Source organism: Haemaphysalis longicornis, unplaced genomic scaffold (assembly GCF_048455015.1).
Source record: "Haemaphysalis longicornis isolate Haplotype H1 unplaced genomic scaffold, Haemaphysalis longicornis Haplotype H1 scaffold_1, whole genome shotgun sequence".
Lineage (NCBI taxonomy): Eukaryota > Metazoa > Arthropoda > Arachnida > Ixodida > Ixodidae > Haemaphysalis > Haemaphysalis longicornis.
Window position 1 is genome coordinate 411,930,450 of NW_027526203.1, and position 24,076 is coordinate 411,954,525.

Below are 24,076 nucleotides of genomic sequence, written 5' to 3' on the forward strand. Positions count from 1 at the left end.
CGGCGGCTGGTCTTTAATGAAATAAACACGCCTAAGGAGCGAACCCTTGCGTACTAAGTAAAAGTTCAATGTAGACCTATTTTCTACATTCTGCCATTATCAAAGTGATTGAATAAAAACACGCTGATCATGCCACCTCCGAGGGGCGTTGAGTTTCATGAGAAACGGCTCAACCATTGGGAACTGCCGCGAGCGCTCAACGTGTAGTAAAACGTGATTTTTTTTTAAATCGGAAAATCAAAGGTTAGAACATTCATATGTAGCCTCTAAATGCGCTTGGCGGAAGGGACCCACCGGTGCGCGTGTGCAATTAGAGAGAGAAACTCATTGAATTAACTTAGTTACGTATTCAAGGATTCGTTATAATGTTGAATCGGATCATGTGATGATTGTGCAAGTGTCGCAATTTGCAAGTTGTGCCTGGTGTGAAATCCTGTAGCAACTTGCACATTAGAATACGAACCCCCGGAGTTTTTCTTTTTTTTTTTTTTTTAGTAGCCGATTCGCACTGAATTTTGGCTATGTCATTAAATCCAACGCCAGCACAGTACTCTGCTTTTTTCGATTCCAAGCTCCCTCACATCATCATCGTCATCAGCCTATCTGAGTCCACTGATGTACTACGAAGGCCCCTCCCGTAATTCCCAGCCCCATCAGTCCTCCGCTGCACGGGTCCATTCTTTGCCCCCGAATTTTCTTAATTCATCCCTCCGTCGAGCTAAGTCTTTCCCTACTTCTAGTCCGCTCTCTCCAACAGTTTCCGTCTCACTGAAAGGCCTGCCCAAGCACATTTTTTTTTTCTATTTGAACTATGATATCTTCCACCCGATTTCGCTCCCTGGTTGTTTCCTGTCCCTAAGTGCTGCTCCCTATCATACTTCTTTCCACGGCTCGTTGGGCCAATCGAAGTGTCCTTTCCGGTTGTTTAGTAAGGCGCCAAGTTTCCGCCCCACATGTCATCACCGGCAGCACGCATTGGTTGTAAACGTAAACTATTCTTTTGGGTGACAGAGGTGCCTAGCTTTATTTTCATTGTTTGTGAGTGCTTGCCGGGTGCACCCCAGCCCATACCTATTCTGCGCCGGATTTCTCTCTCGTGGTTTGGAACAGCACTGACAGCGTGCCCAAGGTAGTTATACTCTTCTACTTGTCCTAGCGTTGCGTTACCGAAGCTGAAGAGGGCGCTTTCAGCGTGCTTATTTATCGTTACTTCAGATTTATTGCTATCTATCCTTAACTCCACGGCCAAGCTTTCTGCCCGGGCCCTGAAGCAATGTTTGCAGGTCTTCTCCAGACACCCTCAACAAGACGACGTCGCCCGCAAATCTTATTTGGCTCAAGTATTCCCGGCTTATCCGTAACCCTGCTTTTCGCAGCCCATCTTCCTAAATATCCTTCCAGTCATGCTGAGAATATTTTGGCGAGGTGGTGTCCCCATGTCTTGCTCCCTTTCGGAATATGTTCCGTATCCCAGCTGTCCCACCCCGTATCGCAAAGCAATAATAATGCTTAGAATCCGGTATTCTATTTTGGCTGCAACTATGTACATAAAAAAACCTGTGTTAAAAAAAGGCGCAGAGAATTAAAAAAAAACCAACAAAACCTTTGTCAGTGCCCGTATTATTGAACCGAGATATCATTCCTGTGCATGAAGTTCCTGGAGGCCTACTGTTGCGCAATTTACGTTTTTTTTTTTTTTAACACCATACTCCTCCTGCTCCTGCATCCCTCTTCACGCCGCGTTTTTTCGGCGCCTCAGGCAGTGGGCGAAGCCGGCGCGGGACGTCCGCGATGCTGCATTGCCGAGGGAGCGGCAAGAGCAGTAGCGGTAGGTGGTCGGGCGTCCGTCGCGCCGGCGGTGCAAAGGCCGCTGCGCGAGCCGTTCTCGGCAGCGCTTTCTTCTCGGCCAGCGGCGGTCGTGACATACGTGCACCGGCGGCGGCGGGAGGAAGGGGGGAGGCTGACGGTTCGCATCTGCGGCTTTCACCCTCGTTCCTTTTTATCGCTCGAAGCAGGCGGCGCGTGCAGGGGGCGATGATCAGCCGGGCCCGGCCGCTGCCGCAGGCGCGCGCCCGTGGGTTCGGCGCGGGCTGTTCGCGCTCGAGGTGTAGGTGGAAGTGTAACGGGATGCGGTGGGGACTTCGCACTGGCGCCGGACTATGTCGCTGCGCGCTGTCGCACTCGTCTGCCATCGAGTTACCCGGGACATGCCGTCGAAGCCATGCTTTATTTTCCACCTGGCACTACCGCGCTCAATTTAATCTTGTGCGTTCCTCAGCGCACGGACCTCGTTTATGCGGCGTTTCTTCTTTGTCTCTCGCAGAAAAGTGCGGCTGCCGCCAACCATGATAATATCTTTTTATTTGGGGGTGTTGTGCTGGTGTAGCGCTTTTTCAATAGGCCCTACAAAACAAAAGTTTCATGCGTACAAATAACTGCTTGTTTAAGCTGATCTGGACTATATGTAATGCGACGACCTCGTGCTCCTAGTGGTAACTAAGCAACAACGTGTCGCTCCCCCCTGTCATCGCGAGAGGCAGCGCAGCTGTTGCGTAATCTCGTCGCACAAGCAAAACGGAGAAAGCGCGTAGCTTGGAACTCAGCATGACGCCGGGGGAACTGTCTGAGCGCTCTCTCGCTGTTCTCGTGTCTTCTTTCGTTCGCCTTGCCAGGCTTCATTTGATGGCGCGTGCCGCTCGGTTACGACACTGGGCATGCGCGGTGCGCTTTGTTTCGTTCCGCGATTAAAGATCGCTCCGTCGGCGCCGCGCTGTGATCTTCTTGCTCTCTACATTTCTGTCCAGCGTTGCCATAGTTGGCCCAGTGGCCAAGGCGTCGTGCTGCCGAGACCAAGGACGCGGGTTCGACCCTGGCCGTGGTCATCATCAGGTCCACTGCAGGACGAAGGCCTCTCCCACTGACCTCCAACTGCTCGAGTCCACAGTTTACCCCCGAATTCCCTTATTGCATCCCTCCATCGTGTTACTGGCCTTCCCCATCTTCTGGACCCATCTCTTCGTATCCACCCACTCTGTTACCCTAATCGTCCACCGGTTGTCGGTTCGTCTCACTACATGGCCAGCCCAAGACCATTTCTTATTTGTGTGAACTATGATACCCTCTACTCAAGTTTGTTCTCTGATCCAGGTAGCTCGTCTCCTGTCCCCGAATGTTATTCCTAACTTCATTCGTTCGAAGATCCCCAGGTAGTCGAAATTCCTCCACTACGCCGCTTCTCATAGCCCAGGCGTAGCTTCTGCGCGTTAAACACGCCAACAAATTGATTTATTATTACTTTTATTTTATATCTTTTGCGTTGCCGTATTGGGGTCCTGTGATTCGAGAAGGTATACCACTTCTTCGCTTAGCGGCGATCATGAAAGGCACATCCTGATGCTATACGTTGTTTGGAAGCAGGGGATAAATTTCGCATTACCCTTGTTTCATTTCTTACTTGTGACAGGTATGTTTCTGGGCAATGCACGGTGTCGCAGCAGTAAATGAGCCACTTCAAACAACTCGTGTGCAAACAAGTGGCTCCTCTCTGCTGAAACTTTGCACGGTCACATTTTATAGTCCACTTCGCTTAAAGATCGTACAGATGACGGCAGCCTATTGCTTGATTTAAATAAAATTGAGTACAGACTTGTTTATGCCGATGGACGATGCTATCGCCTTGTGGGCGCACGTGCGAAAACGGGTTTCAGTTCAATTGCAGGAAAACCAGGTGATTGCTGTCGCGTGCGTTATTTTTTGGATATATATATGTAGTGTGTGTGTATTACGCAATGCGACCTTTTTGCACAGTTGGATCGCTACTAAGTCCGACCCCCCGCTTTCACCAAAGAAAAACGTTTTTAGTGGCCTATTTTTTGTTGCAAAACCATGTAGTGGGGCCTAATTAGAGTATGGGCATTGTGCCGTGTTCAACGCACTTGTCCATAACATCAAGTTCAACCACGGCTGTTTCCTCCTTAAAACTGCGCGCACAAACATTTTACAAATACGATGAGGGCAAAAAGGTTGGGATTAGACTTCAGAACGCCGGAGTATAGTTCTTTTTTTTTTTTTTAATCCTTTTCAGGTGATGCAGGATGAGGCTGGAAGTACCAACGCTATGTAATAGACCAGTCTGTTGCCCCCTCTTTACGTTGAAAAAACGAACTTTTACTCGACGAGTAGCAGGGTAACAAAACGAGAAAAAAAAAGTTTTTTGAACTAAAATGAAAGGTAGTCGAAACATCATATGTGTGTGTGAGAGAGAGGGACATATTTTGCAAATTTGGTGGTTGAAAATTACGAACCCCGCTATGCACGGCTACGGATTAATGTATACCATCTGGGTATCTTTAACGTGCACCGAAATCTCGTACACACTTGCACCTTTCCTTTCGCCTCCCTGTACCACCAAAGTAGCCACCCCGGTTTGAATCTGCGTCCTAAGGGCTCAGCCGTACAACGCTTTAGCCACCGCGGAGGGTGAGAGTCAGTGGGAAAGGGGGGGGGGGGGGGGGAATCAGACTATAATGGGTCTTTCTTTTTTTTTTTTTTTACATTTGTATGAACGGTATGGCAATTGCCCGCGGAATAAAAAAAAGTACCGGTATGAAAAGTTAGTTTTTGTTCTTGTCTGGTATCCTAACTCGGCTGCGAAAAGTAGTTTACGTCATCTGAAAAAAAAAAAACACTTAAAAGATATCTGAATACGTATTTCGCTCCTTTTATCCCACTAAAATGAGCAGGGTGTTCTGAACTTCGTGTGCCACATTACCTTGCTGCTATTTAGCATTTTAAACGAATAAAGTCTACCTTTTTTGTTCGTTCGCTGAATTCCGGTCCTTTCGTCACTCATGTACGGGAGCCCTTGTACGGGAGCACGTCTGCAGTAAAATGGTTGTTGTTGTTTTCGTTCTTACATTCAGGAGATTTTAACCTGGTTACCAGCATTTATAGCCTCAGAACCCGTCGCAAGCAGGAACAGAAGCTTATTTCGTACGTTTTTGTTTTTTCTCATTTTGGGGGTGCTTATAGCTGTGATAACGTAGAGTGGCGCAACGCACTACAATAAAGCAGGCATGCTTGGCATCACCAGTCTAAGCAAAGAGCAGCAATTAACATTGCATCTAGCGCCAGTGTGTACCAGTGTTGCCCCGCACCTAGCGTGTTGCGGGTAAATGGCGTGGGAGTTCGCATGGATGGCGGTTATTTTAACACGTAGATCTTCGAATTAAAGTAGCCACTTGAGATGTGTGCGCGCACGACGTTTTTGTTCCTTCCACTTTTTTTAGTCACTAGGAAGTTCCTTGCACGCGCTGGACGTTCGATTGGGCGCTGCAGGGAACTTGTGCAATCAGGATGGGCTTCGCTTTCTCTCTCAGCCCAAGGACGCGGGTTCTATTCCCATCGCGGCGGCCGCTTTTCTGATGGGGGCGAAAAGCAAAAACGCCCGTGTGTTGGAGATGTCGGCGCACATTAAAGATCCCCAGATGGTCAGAATTAATTACCGGATCCCTCCACTACGGCGCGCCTCATCGCCTGTGTAGCGTCGGCGCGTTAAACCTCGCAATCAATCAGTCTCTCCCTCGTTGTTGCTATCTTGATCGGCGATCGTGACGATTCGCGGCTTGCCTTTGTATCCGGCCGGCAATCGTTTAAAAAAAAACGCATTGCCTCATCCTTTTAAGTTATTCGTTCCGTCCCTACAAATGTGAGGAACCCTTCCCTTCCCCCCTCTCAGCCATTCTAATTTCTAAATGTTACTCTATTTGCTCCTTACTGGATGTAATCTCTGCCCTGCTTTTTTTTTTTCCCGCTACCATTCCAGCCGCTTCATGGTCACCTCTAACGACCCCCGAAAGCCCAGAGCCTCAGTTAACTGTGCACTTCTCTCTCCTTTTGCCGGTTGGATCTCCTTGCAGTGCATATTGTTTCTCGATCACTGCCTCAGCTATACACAGTTCTCGATCTCTTCTGTTTACCCTTGTAGGTCTGCGTTCTCAGGCTTTCCGGTCTGTAGGTAACCCGACTTTTTTGTTTGTCTCCATCCACCTCGCCAGATTAGTCGTTTCTACTCCTTTCACTTCACTTTTCTTGAGCGGTTCTGTGTACCTCGTTTTCACCTCCCGTCCGCCCATATACTTTGTGACCCTTCGTTTCCACAACGTTTCCATGCCTGGCGTATTCTTAAAACACTCGCGCTGCCCGTTTTTCGTCCTCCGCCTGTCCTGCAATTTCGTTTTACTGTGTGACTCCCTCGCCTCAAATGACGACCAGCCCCCGTCTCCCCGTACCGCTTCATTCATAGTTTTACCGTGGGCCCTTACAGCCAATCTGCCCCCCGCCTTCTGGTCCACCTGCAGGTAAACAGCATCGAGTTCGAGGAGGTTAGGCCCGGCCCGGCTCTGCGCGGCGTACAACGCTTGCGCGTCTTCCTCCGATCGCGGCGGTGTGAGATTGGCGGAAGAGGCGGCTCTTCCTTCCGAGAAGTTGGAGAAAAAGCGGGATGGCCCGGCGGAAGCGAGAGCCCGTTCCTGATCCAGACGGGGCGCGGATTAGAGAACGCTCCCCTTCGTGCGAGCTGATAGCGGGCTGCTGCTGTTGCAGTGTGCGCTCTCGCGTGACGTCATGGTGGAACGTCGGCGGACCTATCGCTGGTCGCATCGGCCGCACGAAAGCAGGAAGCTGCGGCTCTGTTTCTGTGCCCGCGGCAACGGCGTCCACCGCGCCCAGGGAGCCTTGCCAGGCGCGCTCCGACCACTTCCTTCCGGCCGACCATCTTGGGCTGCGCCGTGCCAACTGGCCAGGGAAACGCTGCCCGCGTCCACGGGAGGAAAGTGGCTGAGACCGAATAATGTCCGCGCATGGAGACTCCAGTCTCTTGATGAAAACGCGACCGCCTGGCGGGAGAGCGCCTGTCGCTGGTGGCGATGAAATTCGACCTAGTTTCCCGCTAGCTCGGAAACATTGGCCGACACCGCGTCTAGCGCGCTGCGTGTACTGCCGTTAACAGCGAAAACTTGATTTAACTGACAAATTGGACTGGCCGATAGTAGGTGACTCGTTTCTTAATTATTTTCAGGCCTTGGTAAGGTCAACTTGTAAGTTGCACTTTGGGGGTAGTAAAAGGATTTCAAGACGTAAAATGTTTGTCACTGGTATCGGTGAGGTCAATTTCCTCACTCTGCTTGAGAGTGCAAAAAAGCAGGGGGCGGGCGCGGAGCCGTAACTACACCCGGGCGCGACATACTGGAGGACCACGTCGTGCCCTGCAGCAGGTACGCCTTGAGCTGGAATTACCCCAGCACCACCCTTGTGCCGTTACAGCGCAGTAACGGGTCGCATGCGTAGGCGGTTGAGTGTTCGCAGCAGAAGTAGACACTGTGCAGCGAGTTGCCGCTAGACTCCACGAAACTAAGCGTGCAAAGCGAACTATTGTGGCCGTAAATCTCGTTTCTTGGCCTCGCAGTCTGTGCGGTGAACAGCCAAGGTAACTCCCACTGCTACTCTTCTTTCCTGCAACGCCCCGAGCGATCTCTCTCTTCAGGAGGTAAGCGCGCAGGAGTATCTGCCGCGAGGTTGACGGCGGAGGAGGTAAACTAGGGCGCTTGCACTGTCTTACTTTCGCTCGGTGGTTCGACCCAGCGTCCTTCGCAGTGGAACCAGACGAGCGTCCCTCTGGGGTTCTGGCCCCGGTACGGCCGCCATGGCCAGGACTAGGGAAACGGCCTGTGCGCAGTCAAAGCGGGCAGTCCCCTCGGAGCGGGCCTCCCTAGCGAGCGAGCAAGAAAGCAGCGAGAGCCGCGCGCTCCCTTTCGCGGCGCGGCCGGTGGTGCCGCAGGTAGCGCCTTCCCTCCTGGCCCGCTAACCTCCATTGCCATCGGAGGAGAAAGCTTATCCTTCCTCCTCGCCCGCGGGTCGGCCCGAGCGGCCGCGATGGCGCCCGTTGCGGCGGGCGCCTTCTCCAGCGGAACGCTCGCTGGCTGTTGCCCCTTTGGCCGCGCACTTTCGGCGGAGGGGCGGTGGGTGCGCGGGCATGCGCGTGACATCCCCCGTTTTGTTCTGGTATTCGTCTACGACTTGTAGAGCGGGAGTTCCTGGAGAAGGGACAAAAGGCACGTCTGTGATGCTCAAGAAGTTTCATTCGCGCAAGTAGCAGCGTACCGGGACTGTTCCCGCCGGACGAGTTCCTCGTACAGCAAGGCGCGTCTGGTGCACTTTTCACCGCAATAGTCCTTCCCGTGAAGAGCGCAGTTGAACTGAGCATGGTTGAGCCGGAATAAAAATTGCGGAAGCGTTTCCCTGGGCCCTAATTAATCCTCCGCCGCACCAGTTGCGTTCCTTTCGGGATTCACTGCTACTGGACAGCGAGGTTTGAATCCACCACCGTCCTGGCTCAGTGGCTGCGGTGTTTTGCTTCCAGGCACAAGCCCTGCCGGTGTTTCGGGGTCTCGGTCCCGTCGAAAGGATAAACGCACTGCGGTGTACGGCAAAATTTCGCACCATTGAGGCTGTCCCTCCCGGCTGGTTGCGCTGTATTTTGATGTGCTTGCACTAGAAAATGGATACTTGAGCACTAAGCAATTTGACTTTGTCGCCCTTCCCGTGGCGTTTCTCACGGTTGGCTTTGTTTCGTTTGCATATGCTAACATGAGCCCTTTTCTCCTAATGGCAGCTCGGATTCTCCTTGTTATTCTTACAGCATTGCGTAGCCGTACAGCTCTCGACGATCTAGAAGCCCGCCATCTTTGTTTGCGCCCTAGTTTTCTTGGCGTGGGATTGCGAAAAGAATGGTCGAGGGTTCGTTCGCGTAGTGAGCCCGACTTTCAGTATTAGTTACCAACTCACCTATATCTCTCTCTCTGATAGTTATAGAAAGATAGATAGTTATAGATAGAAAGCCCCAGATAGTTATCTGGGGCTTTAATTGGCCCTTTAGGACTGAGTACATTTTTAGATAGTCCTCTCCAGCTTCTCCCGTGTTATAGTGGAGATGTGGAAGAGGAGGTGGCAAGGAAAGCGAGCCGGGAATTTTCACTCCGCCCGACTACAAGCCTATAAAAAGAGTAACTGGGGGGATAAAATAAACAAAGCAAGAGTCGTTGCGGAAGCATTCGTCGTAACGTGCACGCCTCCTAGATACTGGATACAGGAACGATAGCGCTTTCCGAGAGAGAACGCGTTTTAGTGTAATCGGATAGATAAGATGGAGAGGGGGTGGGGGCAGGAGAAATCTCAAGCGCTTGCTGTCCCACTTTCGCTTTTCTTTTGCGTGTGTCAGGAGGATTACGCAACCGCCAAGCCTTTCGTTTTCTTCCGTGTGAGCAATCAGACGGTCAAATTTCGCCTGCTGGGAAGTGGGCAAAAGCGCCCGCACACCCACGCACGCACGCGCGTATACCACAGACGCAGAGACGGGCGGGGGTTGGTTGTGCGCGTCTTCAGCTGGCAAATTCATTGCTTTCTGCCATCTGCGTACTTGCGCTCACTAAATTACTGCGAGCGAGCACTGTGGCACCGACAAAAAACTTGCGCAAACATTTGACTAACTCCAAGTATCAGTCGTTGTGACCTCGGACGTGACCACAAAAATGATCGCAAAGCCCGTAATAGCCTGGGAGAGCACCTGACGTCCTGTGCTCTTAGCAGCATTGGTGCATTAGACTCCAGCTTGGGAAAGAGAGGATCCACTTTTATTTGGGGCTCTGGTTTTTGGGTGGGGGAGTGGAGTCAGACGCGCGTGCGCACTTTGATGTGGGCGAAAGGGTAAACGCGCGTTGAAGAGATCCTTGGTGCCTGAAGGGAGTCCCTCCGTGGGGCATTCCTTGGGTATTTCGCAATCACTTCGGCACAAAAGCTGGCGCCCAGGATGCCTTCCTCTGGATACCCAATAATTGTGTGTGGAGGCGGGCGTAGATTGCCGCCGCTGCTAGAGCCTGGTTTGCCGTGCCACGGCGGCCCAGCCGTGCTGCCTGAGTGGACGGTGTGCGGCTGGGTTTGCGAGTCGCGCGGCTGTTTCCGGGGGTGGCGGCGATCCTGCGGTTTCGGCACGTGTGCGGCGCGCGCGGCAACCGTAGGAGGAAGCTGCGTAGCCGCCGGGAAAACCGGCCTCGTCGCCGCGGGGCTCTCGAAGAGGAAACTCCGGGCGCATCCTTCGGCTTGCCACCGCCCGGGTTCATCCGGCGGCCGCCTCCTCTCGCGGCTCTTGCTGCGGGGCGTGGCCAAGGGCGCCGCGTCCTCCGGATGACGACGGCGCGCTGGGATGCCGGGTCGCGCCAACCGTTCTCCCCGCGGCGTCGTTATTGTACGCGCAGGGAGCGAAAATAAACCGAGGCGATCGGACACGTGGCTACGTGCGGTGCTCGTTCCCCCGGAATGGTCATCTGCACCTCTGAAATGGCCAGGGGTCGTAAGGCGACGGCGTGGCTCCATCCCGCGGTCAGTGCCGCGGTTAGAACTTTGGAGCTCTGCGACGCGGATTTGGGCTTCGTTGCCTCCCGGGGAGCGGCATCCGGAGGATGCAGCGGTGCGCGTCTGCACGGACGCTGTGTGGCTGTCGCGTATCTATCGGAGGAATACAGCAGCTCCGGTTGGAATGCCTGCAGGAACTTGGAGAAGAATGTGGGCGGCCTTGGCGGCCGTTGCTCCCTGTCCCTGAGCGCGTGTTCAGGCCTTTGGCGGGATTCAGCGGCATAACGTACTGAAACAGTTTCAGCTCAGTTTTTAATCGTAACTCGCAATTTCAGCAGTCTGTTCCTACTTTTGGCACGCTTTGCTTGACCGCCGAAGTGGTTTAGCGTGCTGCTGCTTTAGCGCCTAACACGCGCTAACACTTTTTTTTTTTTCACGCTACCATCCACCGACACGATTTTGTATTCATTTGACGTACATTGCAGCCTAAAATCTCTGCAGCTTTCCGGCTGACATTCACGAATAATTAAAGGCGGACTGCTCCAAGCAAATCAGAATGAATGTTGGCGGCCACCGTGCGAAGTAACAACCCGTGTTTTTACTGAACTAATCAAGTTTAGTAACAACAAGACCGTCTGTTTATTTTCTAAGTGTCGGTTGGGGGGGGGGGGGGGGGGTACTGTTTTCTGGAGAACCGGGTCTCGGTGGGGATACATTCAGTTTAGTTGCGTGTCTGTTCACTTGGCCCGTTTCACAAGTTTGCAGAGGACTAGACACGGACGGGTTTCGGCTGGCTAGGCCAGTCACACGACTGGTTCGATATCCAACGTGAATGGGTACCGTCCTCACTGGTCCGTTAATCGTGGATGAATGTCCCCTCAGGGGTTTCAAGTCAGTCACTGAGCGGACGTTTAATGTGTGACTCAATCCCGTGACGACGATTGCAACATATAGGCCGGAAAACGCTTTAAAAGTGGCTTCGTGGGGGAATTGCCCGTTTCCGCGACTTCCCACTGTGCGTCTTAGATGGCGAATCGCTAGGAGCGCTCGGGGGATAGCCCCCTCCGGGATGTTCTCTGGGACGCAAATTGTGTTTACTCGTGGTGTTCGTACAGCGCGGGGATTTTCCTCGCGTGTGCCGCCGCCCTCGCGAGGTAAATTTAGCGAGCCAACGAGTCCCTCGCCCCGCAAATGACCGGCCGGTGGCGGTCCCCCGTCGGCTTAGCGCGCCGAGAGGGCAGCACCGGAGACTGGGACGTTTTCGGCCGCTCCGTTGACGTCGGGTAGACGTGCTGCGGCGAACAATGGATGGCCGATAAGGGGTGCCCTCCGGTTTCCCCCGTGTCGAAGGCCGGTTTTATACGCCGCGGTCGTCCGGCTGGGGACGCGTCGTCGCGGGCACCCAACACCTTTCGGAGTGGGGCGCGCTAGCGTGGCTCGTGTTTTTCCACACGGGCCGGAGGGCCTTCACTGCCGAGCATCTCGTAAGCGGGCGGAGCAGCGCGCCCGTTCTCGGTGCGGCGACGCGTTGGGCAGCGCGGTTTGTCGCAACTCCTCCGTCCGTGGGGTGGTCGATGGGTGCCGCAGGCGCCCATGAGTCACCTGGCGGCGTGTCCAGGAGAGCTGGTCGTTTCGCGGTCGCGTCGCCGACAGCCCGTGGGAGCGTTTTTGGCGTTTTATTTTCGCGTACTCTTTTTCAGGGGTGTGTTGATCGCGGCGTCGCAGGCTTTCCCGGGGTGGAGTTTTCACGTAGGCGGATGTTTTTCAGAGGACGCAACCTGTGCCTAAGGTTTCGTCGCTGCTCGCGGCTGACCAGACTATTAATGGGATAGACGGGTCTCGTCGGGTTTTCCCTCGAGCCCATTCCGGCGTGTTTAGCTGTCGCCGGCGGTCAGCGCTCTCGGTCTTGCGCAACAACGCCGCCTGCGTTGTCGCAATTACGGGCAGCGGCGCCAAGCAGCTTCGCGCGAGCGGGAGTGCGTGCGTTCCGATCGGAGCGTCGCCGCAGCTGTGCATCCGCGGACGTGACGCCGTGCTTCCGGCATTTGTCTCGAAGAGGGATGATTCCGGCGGCCTTCCCCTGGGCTCCATTGACGGCGGGAGGAGGGCTTTCTTCTCCCGCGATGATCACGTGGCTGGCGGCGGGGCGGTGATGGGGGCATTCCATCGATCCGCCATCCGCGGATCCGCCGCGCAGGTGGGAAGCCCTGTGTGTACAGGAGCGTCGCTGGGGCAACCGGCGCTCGCGGCCGACGCGCCGGGCCCCGCGCACGCGGACTCGTTCCGCGGCCGCCCGCCGGCGATCAGCCCTGCCCAGGTGAGCGCCCCCATCCCATCCATGGCGCCGGGATGCTCTCCTTGGCCGCCGCACCGCTCGCGTTCTGACCTTGTCGGCGTCGCGATTTAGGACGAGGCTGCGCCTGCTCCGAAGTGCGGGGAAACGGGGCGAACGCCGTGCTTGCGTGCTCCCGAGCGTCTGCGTTCTCAGTGCGTGGCCGACAAGGCGGGGAGCATGCTTCGGCACGAAAACGGAGAAGGTGGCTCACTACGTTACAAGCCTTTTAACGGTGTAGAAAAACGCGCGGGAGATTTTAACAGCGCACTTTTCGCTCGGATCGGCACTTGAGGGCGGCAATCTTGTGGCGCATGTCACCATCGGGACAGGCCGCCGCTATCCGACGCTGAGCGCCGCGCGATGGGCGCGCGCCCACCGTGCCGACGCCCCTTGAGGCAGGCGGCGTCCTTCCCTCCGGAAAACACGGAGGATGTTGTTGTCCGGCCCTCGGTAGCGGTCTTTCCCTCCAGCGCGCGTCTCTGTCCTGATGCCGACTCTCCTTGCCTCCCGCATCCGGCCGCGCGCGCCAGCCGGAAACGCTTGTCCGGCCTGTCCGGTCCCGCGGGCTCTTTTTTTTTAACGTGCTGGCACCGTGCCACTGCATACTACCTCAACCAACAACCGTTTCCACCTCCGGTGTCCTTACGAGCCGGGTTCCTTCACCCATCACACCTGGCACGCTTCGTCGTTTTTAGCCTTTGTAACGGCACTGCATTCATTGGCTCGCGCTAAATTGCTGGGTGGTAGATGCCCGAGGTATGAAGCCTTGCTCTGGTCTAAAAACAGTGTTCGTACATTTCACTAGCCAGGGCTCGCAGGGTCGGTGCGAGCGTGGGAAACAGAGCCGGAATACACTGTGTTCAGAACGGGATCTGGGCGGAAGAACCCTGAGTCGCACGACCAGTGTCGCCCTTTCCGAACTCCTTTCGGGCTAATAGAAGGACCCTTGCTGTTGCTCCGAGGCGCTGAGCCCTCTCGTCGAGATGCGCGCCGCAAGACCGGCCGCGACGGGCACCTGAACAGCGGCATCTTTTCGAGTGCGGCACGGAGCGCGGTGTCTCCGCTGCGGCCGAATATGGCCCGGCGTCGGCCGGGCGGCCGAAAAGCAGGCGGAAAGCGCCACGGTAACTTCTTTTTCCCGTTGCCCGTGGCCCGGCAGCCGCTGAGCGCTGATCCGCCGCTGAAACAGCAGGCGTTTGCAAAATGTGCGCGGTGAAGGGCATGGCAGCTTCCCGCCCGCTTTACCGGGAAAAGTTGTGCCAAAGTACCGGCGAGGCGCCTGGATGCCAAGCTTGCGCGCATCATTGCTCTTCAATGCCTTTAATATGTGTGTGCGCGCGCTTGTGTTGAACTGCAATGTACAGGGTGATCAAAGTTAAGTCGACAGGTGTTGTAAAAATTGGGCGCTTAGATGTACGTGAATACCACCTCTGTAGTAAGGTTATGCGCCCAGGGGGGCACAGAATGACGTGGTAATATTGTTGTCAATGGTTTATTTAATTAACTCAAATTGAATAAATGACGTTTTAGTGGCTGCAGTAAGAAGGCATGTTTGTATTGAAAAGTTGGACGCAATCGAGTTTCTACGCAGTTTCATTTGGCAGAATTCTTCTGGCACATCCGTACACCGAGAAATCGAACAGCAAAGTTTAATTTCGAGAGAGAGAGAGAGAGAGAGAGAGAGAGAGAGAGAGAGAGAGAGAGAGAGAGAGAGAGAGAGAGAGAGAGAGAGAGAGAGAGAGAGAGAGAGAGAGAGAGAGAGACGGAAAGGAAAATGGGGGGGGATGTAACACATTTTGAAATGTTTCAAAGAAAGTAGAGAAAAAACATGTTCCCTAAGTGGAATCCGAACCCTCAACTTTCGGATTACTCGTCCGACGGATGGATGCGATGGGTGTCTTACGCTTGGAGGTGTTAAGCGGCGCCGCTCCGCCAAGCGGGGCGATACGGAGCTTCTTTCAACCTCAATGTCGACGACTTGTCAGTAGTCAACTAGCGGGTAATTAACCCTGTTATGCCACCTGTGCCACCAAGACCGCCAAAACCCAGGCCCCACCTATGCGATATAGCTAATCATAATTGGGAATATAGGCTCGTTTGTATAAGCCCCTCCTGCTTGGGTCAAATTCTTGACCTGCAGTATCTGTAAAAATAAAATAAATAGTTCAAAACACCAAGGATGGCGTTGGGGAAGTAGTTCATTGTTTTCTCGTGGGGGAACGTAATATCTTAAGGTTTGAAAAACAAAGAGGAGAAAAACATGCTCCCTGGGAGGGACCCGAACCCAGGGCTTTCGGATCAAGTTTGAATACCGTGGAGAAGGAGATACTAGTTGGGCTGGTTGATACATAATTGTGGGATTAAAAAAGAAATAGTGTACCGCACGTTCTTGCGCTGCTTTCAACATCATGCACAATCGGTTCTCGTGTGTCTTGCGCTGTTTCTTGACTTTCTTAGTCATTCTCTCTCGTCGTTGGTAAAGATTACTGCTTTACGGGTGTCGACTTCACCGTTAATTAATGCTGCACTGCTACCAAGCGCTTCGTCAACCTTTTTCTTCCTTTCCCGTAAGGGCGAACGAAATTATTCACGTACTCCGACGTGCGCTTCATTCAAATTTTTTCGTGCTTTCATATAGAGGCTTAAGGGGGGAGAAATTGCGTTGGCTGTCACAGGGAACTCCCGCAATCATAGCCTGACCCTATACACCAGCCATTTTCGTTGTGATTTATTGATTTTAATTTGACTCTTGATTACTTATTTTAGCGTTTACCTTTGTATCTCTCTTAACCACGTTTCCGGCTCTAGTTGGCCTTGCGCCACTGAACTATCTTAATCGAATAAGGAGCGAGCGAAATGCCAATGAACAAGGCTTGAATAACTAATGAAATAATAATAGTAACCATTTACTATTATTATTATTATAACCTGATTATAATCATTGTTATTACTTTGTTCATTTTTTTTGTGGTTTTACCGCGCCGAAGCTAAACCTAGGCTGTGAAGCGCGCCGGCAGTGGAGGACTCCACATTCATTTTGGCAACTTGGGGTATTATTTTGTCTCTCTCCTCCCTTTCCTGTACAACTGTGTTCCCCATTCCCCACACCCCCCACACCAGCAGGCGTTCCGGTGTCCATCCTTAGGGGAGACAAACTACGCCTGCTGGTGGTCTTTTCTTTTCATGTTAACAGTAAAATTCATTCATTCGTTATTAATTTTTTACGGCCACAGCGTCCAATAATATGGTCAAAAACGGCAGGGTAATGTTATCCACCGTGCGCAGCGAATTTTTTTACCCGCGATTGCCCTAGTTGATTGAAAAAAGCGCCTACTGGACTGACAACTGACCCTTGCCGAGAAAGGTAGCCGAGGCAGTCCCCCCCTTCCCTTTTGAAGGGAGGCGACAGTTTATCCCCCCCCCCCCCCCCCTCTCTCACACACACACACACACACACACACACAACGCGACCGATCGACACCTGCTGGATAAGGACCTACCCTGCCTGCAGCTGGGTCGTCAACCGTAGCCGAGTACGAGACGGCGGTGGCCTGCTGTGCCTGAAACGCTATAGTCCTACTCCACGATAAGATATTGAGGCGTTATTTACCCGGCCCTGCAGTCCAGTCGGCCTAGGTTTAATGCGGGCTGTGTAGCAGAGCAGAACGTTAGTAATATTCCTTTTGCGCTCCGTTTTTTTTTTTTTTTTTTTTTTTTTTTTTGTCTAATACAAATGACTCCTAAAATCTATTGAGGTTTAATTTCCGCTTGAATGAATCTCGTTGAGATCATGGAACACGTGATTGGTGTCTTTATGCACACGCAAATGTGCGGACACATGCAGGCAAAATAATATAATACAGTATGTTAGAAAGAGAGGTATGTATATTTGGGAGTTCAAAGTATAAAAGGGGAAGTGAGAGGGTGGTGGAGAGTCCTCGGCCGTTTCCCTCATCAAAAGCTTACGCTTTGATGAGGATTCCCCCGGGCTCTTCACTTTGGAAATTGCTCGGTTTTACGGTACAAAAAAAAAAAAAAAACGTGAACTGAATGAGCAAGAAATAGTCGCTCATAAAAGGCAAGGCGCGCGTACTACTTCACGCCTATTGGGCTTTTCTTTTGTTTTTGTTTTCTAACAGTTTAGCGAAAGCTGGATGTTTTCGCAAACATTATTTCTGCTCTCTGTCCAGCTTGTCAGTTGTGTAGCAGCAGTGCGGGTATGCCACTAATACTGTTAATACCTCGAAGCGGCTGCGGATCGCCGGTCAATATAATTCTCGACGAAGCGAGTAATGACCTCTCCTATTTGCCTGTCCAGAACAGTTTTGTGCAGTTTGTAGGCAGTTCAAAATTTCTGTCTCTCCCAAAAGAAATTCTGTGGGCAAGCAAAAAAATAAATAAATGCCTAAAGGAAGCTGCTTTAGAGCAGTTCTGAGCAGTAGAAAATGACAAATAGGAAAGGAAGCTTGGCTTTCGCGGCCATATTGCGTGTCCTCTTTCGCCCAACGCCGGCTGTTTGTGAGCGGTTTGCAACTGGGCGGTTGCTCTCCCATTGCTGCTCTGTGGAGAGCCATGTTGCCTCGCAGGCTGCTCCGTGTCTCTTTCCGCTAGCCAGCGTTCGTACGCTCACCTGTACCTGCACGTCGAGACGTCACGCTCATCGTCTCGAATTCGAGTGGACGGCTCGGAGTACGCTGTCCGGTCTCTGAGCAGCGCGGCTCCGGGGCACGCCGTGCCTGCATGCCCGGGTTCGTTTTCTTGGAAATGTGGCCGGTGTGGAGCTCGAATAAAAAGTTCCCACATAGTGCTCATAGTGCTCGGAGTGTTGCAACGTAGTGCCGCGACTACCCACCGCGTTGGCTAGGTTACTAAGGCGTTGCGCTATTGAGCCCGTGGACCTGGATTCGATTCCGGCCGCGGCGAACTTGCTGTCGCGCGCGTTAAAGATCTCGGGTGGTGTAGATTAATCCGCAGCCCTATGCACTTCGGCGCGCCTCGTGGTGTAGCTTCGGCGCGCAACCCCCAACAAAAAAAAAAAAGAAAAGAAAATTTTAATGTACCGCGACAAAGCACGTTAGCCTGACACGTGACTGGTGCCATGGCTCCGCAACTGTACCGCCGCATGGCACGAGAGCGCAGTCGTGCATGCTGATGCACATTGCGGTCGCGGTTCCGTTAGTGCGCCGTTAGTGTTACGATCACGTCCTGCCGAAAGACGAGAATGTCTTCGTGCGCCTTGTTGCGTTATTCAATGTTTATTGGAAGCAGAACGCCCAATTCGGGTCTAATTTTTGACCCCGTTGATCCACGTAGCGGCATGTCTCTTAGTGATTTTCATCAGCGGCGCGGTAGCGTCGGTAGCCGTGTGTACGAGATTTCGGCGCACGATAAAGATCCCCAGGTGGTCAAAATTAATCCGGAGCCCTCCACTACGGCGCGCCTCATCGTCTGCGTTGCGTCGGCGCGTTAAACCCTACAAGCAATCAGCGTCGGTAGCCGTGTACAATGGTGGCGCCGTGCTTGCTTCGTCACCGTGGCGGCAGTTTTCTTTCTTTTTTTTTTTTTTCTGCCAGCCTCGTCTCTTGGTGATTACAGCTGTTAGAAGGAAGAAAGCTGCTGCGGAGGCAGGTATTCTAGCTGTAAACAGGTGCGTTATTTCGGGAGGGAATCCCTGGCAAGTGTGTAGCGTTTGTTCCGAAAAGGGGGGCGGAAAACGCGGCTAGGGCTGTAACAGCGCTTATATCTACGTAACATCTGTGCCTGTGTTTGATGCGTCGGGATGGAAATTGGCGCGGCGTTTGTCTCGATCTTGCACTTATTCGGCGGCCACATCTGTTCCGCTCAATGCAACGAATGTTACTCACGCAGAGATATTGGAATGAACGGACGAACTGTGCATGCGGCGTTGGGTGCTCTGTTCGAATTAATCTGGCGTTTCTCCACTAGCGAGCCCTACCGCTGTTTTGGTGTTTTCGACACGAAATCTTCAGCCTACGAGTGCTTGCCTGAACACTCCGTCATAAGTACAGAACCGCTTGGTTTGCGCGTCGGTATGAGTGTTTCTTCCGCTCTGGCCTTGTATCAGCTGAAATCAAGATGCTTTGTTTGCAGTGTTGCAGATCTACCGCAGTGTTTATGAACGAAGCACTCAGCAAGCACCTCGAATCAGGGGCAAAATTTGGATCGTTGCTCACGCAACTCACACAATCGTCAGATGGGAGGCGAAATTGGTGTCGTGCGTTTACAAGGCGCTTATTGGGCGTGGCGCGTTTTTTGCACTGGTCACTGCAACGCGCTGCAGATGCATATATTTAGCTACTGTGTAAAGGTGACTTGGAGCCGATCGGTAACGTTTTAGGGTGAAGCTTGAACAGCAACTCCTGTTGTTTGTGTAGCCACTACGAGGCGGTGGACTGGGGACTTTGTACATGGTGCTGACGTGCACCTCTTGCGGCCGCAGAGCGCCAGGGAGCGTATTTCGAGACGTGTCCGGTCTTGTCCCTGCACTCCTCCGCGCGGATTCATCCGCTCCGCAGCAATGTGGCGTCGGCCGCCCATCTCGGCCGGCCTGGTCTTGGCGGGGGAGCCCGATCAATAGCAAGAAGGGAGCGCAGCCATGGTGACGGGAAGACAACACGGGAACACCCCCTCCCCTCCCCCTGCTCACCGCCGTGCCTGCGCCTGCTGCGGATGTCGGCGGCCGATGCTGGACGCGCCATTGCACGCGCTCCCCCACATCGGCCCCGCTAGGGTTTCCAGAGGCGCTTCTTCTGCGCGCCCCTCTTTGCGACCGTCCCGTGGGTCCGGGGGGAAATTAAAAACTGAACATAACCCGCGCCATTAACCTGAGCTTTGTCTCTTTTCGCGCGCAAATTTTCTCGCGTCACCTGTGCCCGACGAGATGCGCCCAGGATGGTCAGTTCGTGGGCGCATCTCGTCGCGAAGGCTGCTTTCGTTGCTGCCCGGATGGGGGGCAGGTACGCGGCGGCACCGTTTTCGGGGGGAGCCCGGTGCAGCAGCGCCGGGCAGCCCGAGTGGCCGTGCCGGTGGCGTGCGCGATGACCTTGGTCAGATGAGGGCTCGCCATCGATCCCTGGCGGAGGAGCGAGCCATGCTTTGGCGCAGCCATCCCGGCACCCGTTTGCCGTAACCCTTGGCAGCCAGGACGCGCCTGTCTCGTCGCCGATTGGAGCGGGCGTGACGGGAAGGCGCTTCCTGCACGCTTCGCCCCAGCACGTTATCTGGGACGACGAAGGAGCCGGCACCGGCTGCGACAGTATGCGAGGTCCCAACCGTGGTCCCAACGCGAGCTGTCAAGGCTCGGTATTAGCCGTAAAAGTGTTTTTTGTCGAGAGAAGCGCTTTCAAGATATCATCATCGTCAGCCTACTCAGGTCCTCTGCAGGACGAGTGTCTCTCCCATTGACCCCCAACCGCTCGTGTCCTGCGCTGCCCGAGTCCACAGTTTACCCCCGACTTTCTTTATTTCATCCCTCCATCCGGTTAATAGCCTTCCCCGTCTTCTAAGCCCATCTCTTGGTATCCACTCTGTTACAGTGATTGTCCACCGGTTGTCGGTTCGTCTCACTACATGGCCGGCCCAAGTCCATTTCTTTTTCTTTATTTGAACTATGATATCTAGTTTGTCTTCTGATCAGGTAGCTCGTTTCCTATCCCTGAGTGTCATTCCTTACATTATTCGTTCCATGGTCCTGTTGAGCCGACCCAAGTTTGCTTTATAGTTGTTTAGTAAGGCGCCAAGTTTCAGCTCTGTATATCATAACCGACAGTATGCACTGGTTGTAGATTTTTCTATTTAGTTGTAGAGGTAGCATACTTTTCATGACTTGGAAATGCGTGCCGAGTGCACCCCAACCCACACTTATTCTGCGCCGAATTTCTCTCTCGTGGTTGGGGTCAGCACTAAGGTGGTTTTATTCTTTTACTTCTTCTAACGTTTCGTTTCGTGAGCTGAAGAGGACTTTTTGGTATGCTTATTCCTTATTACTTTATAGTTATCCATATTAATTTTTAGCCCCACGGCCGTGCTTTCTTATTGTAGTTCCTCAAGCATTGTTTACATGTGTTCTGCAGTCTCACTCAGCAGGACTATGTCGTCCGCAAACCTCAAATTGCTCAAGTATTTCCCGTTTATCTTTAATCCTATGGTTTCCCAGTCAAGCTTTCTAAGTACCCCCCTCCAGACATGCTGTGAATAGTTTTGGCAAGATGGTATCTCCGTGTCTTACTCCCTTTCGGATCGGAAATTATCGCTTTGCGTGTGGAGGGTTATCCTGCCCGTGCATTCCTTATATATGACTTCTAGAAGTCTTATGTAGGTTTCCTCTATTCCCTGGTCTTTTAGTGCATCTAGCAAGACTGCGGTGAGCAGGGAATCAAACGCTTTCTCATAATTCCATTACAAGATAACATGTTGGCTATTACTCAGTGCATTAGGACTGCAGTGCCTCTTAGAACTTCTAAATAATAATGAGCGGTGGTATAACATGCCTGACGGTGATGTGACATCAAACTGAAAGCAAAGCGCATCCAAAACCCCATGGCGCGTTTTGTATGAGCTTGGGGACTCATATCTATCTTTTGAGTTGAGTTTGGACCGCCCTTCGCGACCAGCGATAATACGCGTCTGTAGAGCGACCGTCAGTTATAATGGCGTCACGAGCGCGAATTTGAATGTCGCCATCGCGGTCCATCTCGCTCAGGTCCCATCACGAACGTATGCGCGATGGCTGTCATCGAAACTCCCGCTCATTCCAGTGAAAGCGGGCTCGTTTAAGCCGTTTCAGATTCTCGCTAGGGGACCGTGTAGACTGAGTTTTAGGGGCGAATCACCTTAGGACCTGGCTTTGTCCGGGGCTTGGCGTCCGTGTACAGTGTTGCGCATGCGCGAGGAGCATTGTATTGGATTAAATTATTGTATCGGACTGGATTGGAAGTGTATATACTGTACACACGCGTTGTCACTCATTTACATGCGCGAGTGGGCAATGCCACGGGTGATTTACGGTAAGAACGATCATCAGTTCTTCGCCCACTCGTCATGATTCACTTCGCGGAGATGCGTGTTGTTTTTTTTTTCGGTGGTTGTAAGGACGAGAAGACATAGTTAGTTAGGTTTTAATTAGCCGCATATCCGGTACACCGGAAGGGCTGTGTAGAACATAGCGCGGATTTGATGTGTGCAGGCGACTTAATTAGCGGACTGCTGAAGTTTACCAGACTGATTTATCGTGTATCCTAATGGATACACGAGATTTCAATTTCCACGATGAAAAATATGGGGCCGTTGCTTTCGCTGTCATGCACACAATTTACGCTTTGTGTTAAACTTAACTTCTTTTCCGTCACAACTGCCGCTTTCCTCGTCCGCATGGATGCTGGATCGCAGCAGTTACAATTTCGGGCCGGTGAACTCGGCAAAGCCATCGCTAATGAGCTTGACTTTTGCGTACTGAGGGGGCCACTTTTCGGGGCGATTTCGTGCTACCCGGCTTTGAGGTGATATGAAACGATAGCGTTTTCATGTGACCATGAATTGCTCACGGCTCAGCAGTGTACAAGATTGAAACGTTCGTTCTCGGTATGTTCTCGGTATCTCTGGCTGAAATGACGATTTTGCGCGCTCTGGGTAAAACGAGCTGTTTGTTGGCGCGCAAGCAGCTAACCCCTACACTTTTCGAGAGGCCGAACTGCAATGCTCACGATTGTGCATTCCGATCCTTTGCGCGGCGTCTTTGATTTCGAATCAGCATGCCCGATCTGACGAAGCAGAGAGAGGCATTATGACCGTCGCGGGTTACATTCTTCGTTTTTCTTTCGTAGGACAAGAAGGGTGCGCACCGCACCGCTGTTGCGAACGTGAGACGCATATTGTTCTCCTGGACGCGTTTTTTTTTATTATTATTATTGTCGCTTTGTTTTGCGTGTGCTTAGCCTAATTGGCTTTTTTTTTTTCGGCATTGGAAGGGGAAGGCATTGCTGGAGTGCCAGGGCGTGGCGTCGCCTTGGCCATCTCTGCAAGCGAAGAATGTCTTCCAGAGCTGCGGCTGTCTCGAGCAGACTTCGTCAGTGCCGGTTCGACGTCGTCATTTCGCGCCATGCGTGCGCGCAGGGCGTTTACAACGTCTGGCGCGGACGCCGCGCCCACGAGGGCGCGATGTCGAAAGTGCCGCGGCCATTCTATTCCCGTCTTTCCTTGTGGAGCGGGAGAGATGGGCGCCGAACGCCTTGCTCTGGCCGCACACATCCTTCGGCCGAGCGGCCGGAGCTCGGTGTGGGTCGCAGCACCGTTGAGTGCGCGTGATTCGCTGTCCGAACAGCTCGAGACATCCTCCGAGGTAATACCTGCGTCCCTGAAATCAGTACCTAATTCGGCACATGGCAAAGGCCGTATATTCCTCTGCTGCCTCGCAGTAGCCCCGCAGTGTGCTTAATAAAATTATACACGGTAGTACAAAAAATATTTACGTCTTGGACTGGAGAAGATACACCGCAGCGCTTGTCGTGTGCGATCTGTACGCTGCTACCTTGATTTTTCCCCTTCCTCGGCCGATAAACATCCCATGCAGCCGTTCCGTCTAGAAGTCTCTCTACGACTTATAAGCACGACGTCTAGCGCTGACGCGGGGCGCGCCTTGGGACAAAGGTGGATGCCCTCAATGCTCAACACAGCCATGTATACGGAACTGACATTTTATGAAGCGCAAAACAATATCTATAGTGTCACCTGCTGAGTGACAGCTGATATTTAGAGCCTAAATCTGTCGATCTAAGCACGTTTTAGAGCTCGCGCAGCCATAACTACCGCGTGCGATAAATCTCTGGGCGTCGTTTGAGTAAGTGGCATTTTTTTTTCCGCCAAAGGTGCCGTGCCGCAATCCCTTTGGCAACCACCTATACTGTGTGTACTCTGAGCGAGCAGCGTGTAATGGCCGATCACGCATCGCATGGTCTCCGAGAGCGCGAGGGAACGAGCGCGTTGACAGCGCATACCTCACCCCCTCTCCTGGTTGGCCCCTTTCCCCACATGCCGGCTCCTTTCCCATTCCTGTCCCTTTCCTCTCTGAACCACTGATCGAGCCATGGGCGCTGTCTGAAGAGGCGCCACTGAAAGCCCTCTAGCCGTGCAGTTGGGAAGCAGGCGCGGGTCGCTCCGGCCGGCTTTCCATTGCCGCTGCGCTATCCGCCACGTTCGTAGTCGCGATTTTCTCGATTGTACGCGTTGGAGATGAATATCTAAGTGGAGCAGTGACTGTTCGCATAGAACGTGCGATTTGCGGGAGTGCAAGTATTTCTGATGGGACTACGATGTGAT

At 52.9% G+C, this 24,076-nt stretch overlaps 1 protein-coding gene across 2 annotated transcripts in view; it reads left to right on the forward strand.

Moving 5' to 3' along the window:
• Peb (zinc finger protein pebbled) overlaps nt 1–24,076 on the forward strand; it is a 46,713-nt gene that overhangs the window by 3,816 nt on the left and 18,821 nt on the right. Inside the window, exon 1 of one of the 2 annotated variants that reach the window (XM_077687003.1) lies at nt 12,339–12,724. The exons of the other annotated variant lie outside the window; for it this stretch is intronic. The gene's annotated coding sequence lies outside the window, so the exon portion shown is untranslated. Of the gene's footprint in view, nt 1–12,338; nt 12,725–24,076 lie in introns of those variants that run through there. 2 annotated transcript variants of the gene reach the window in all.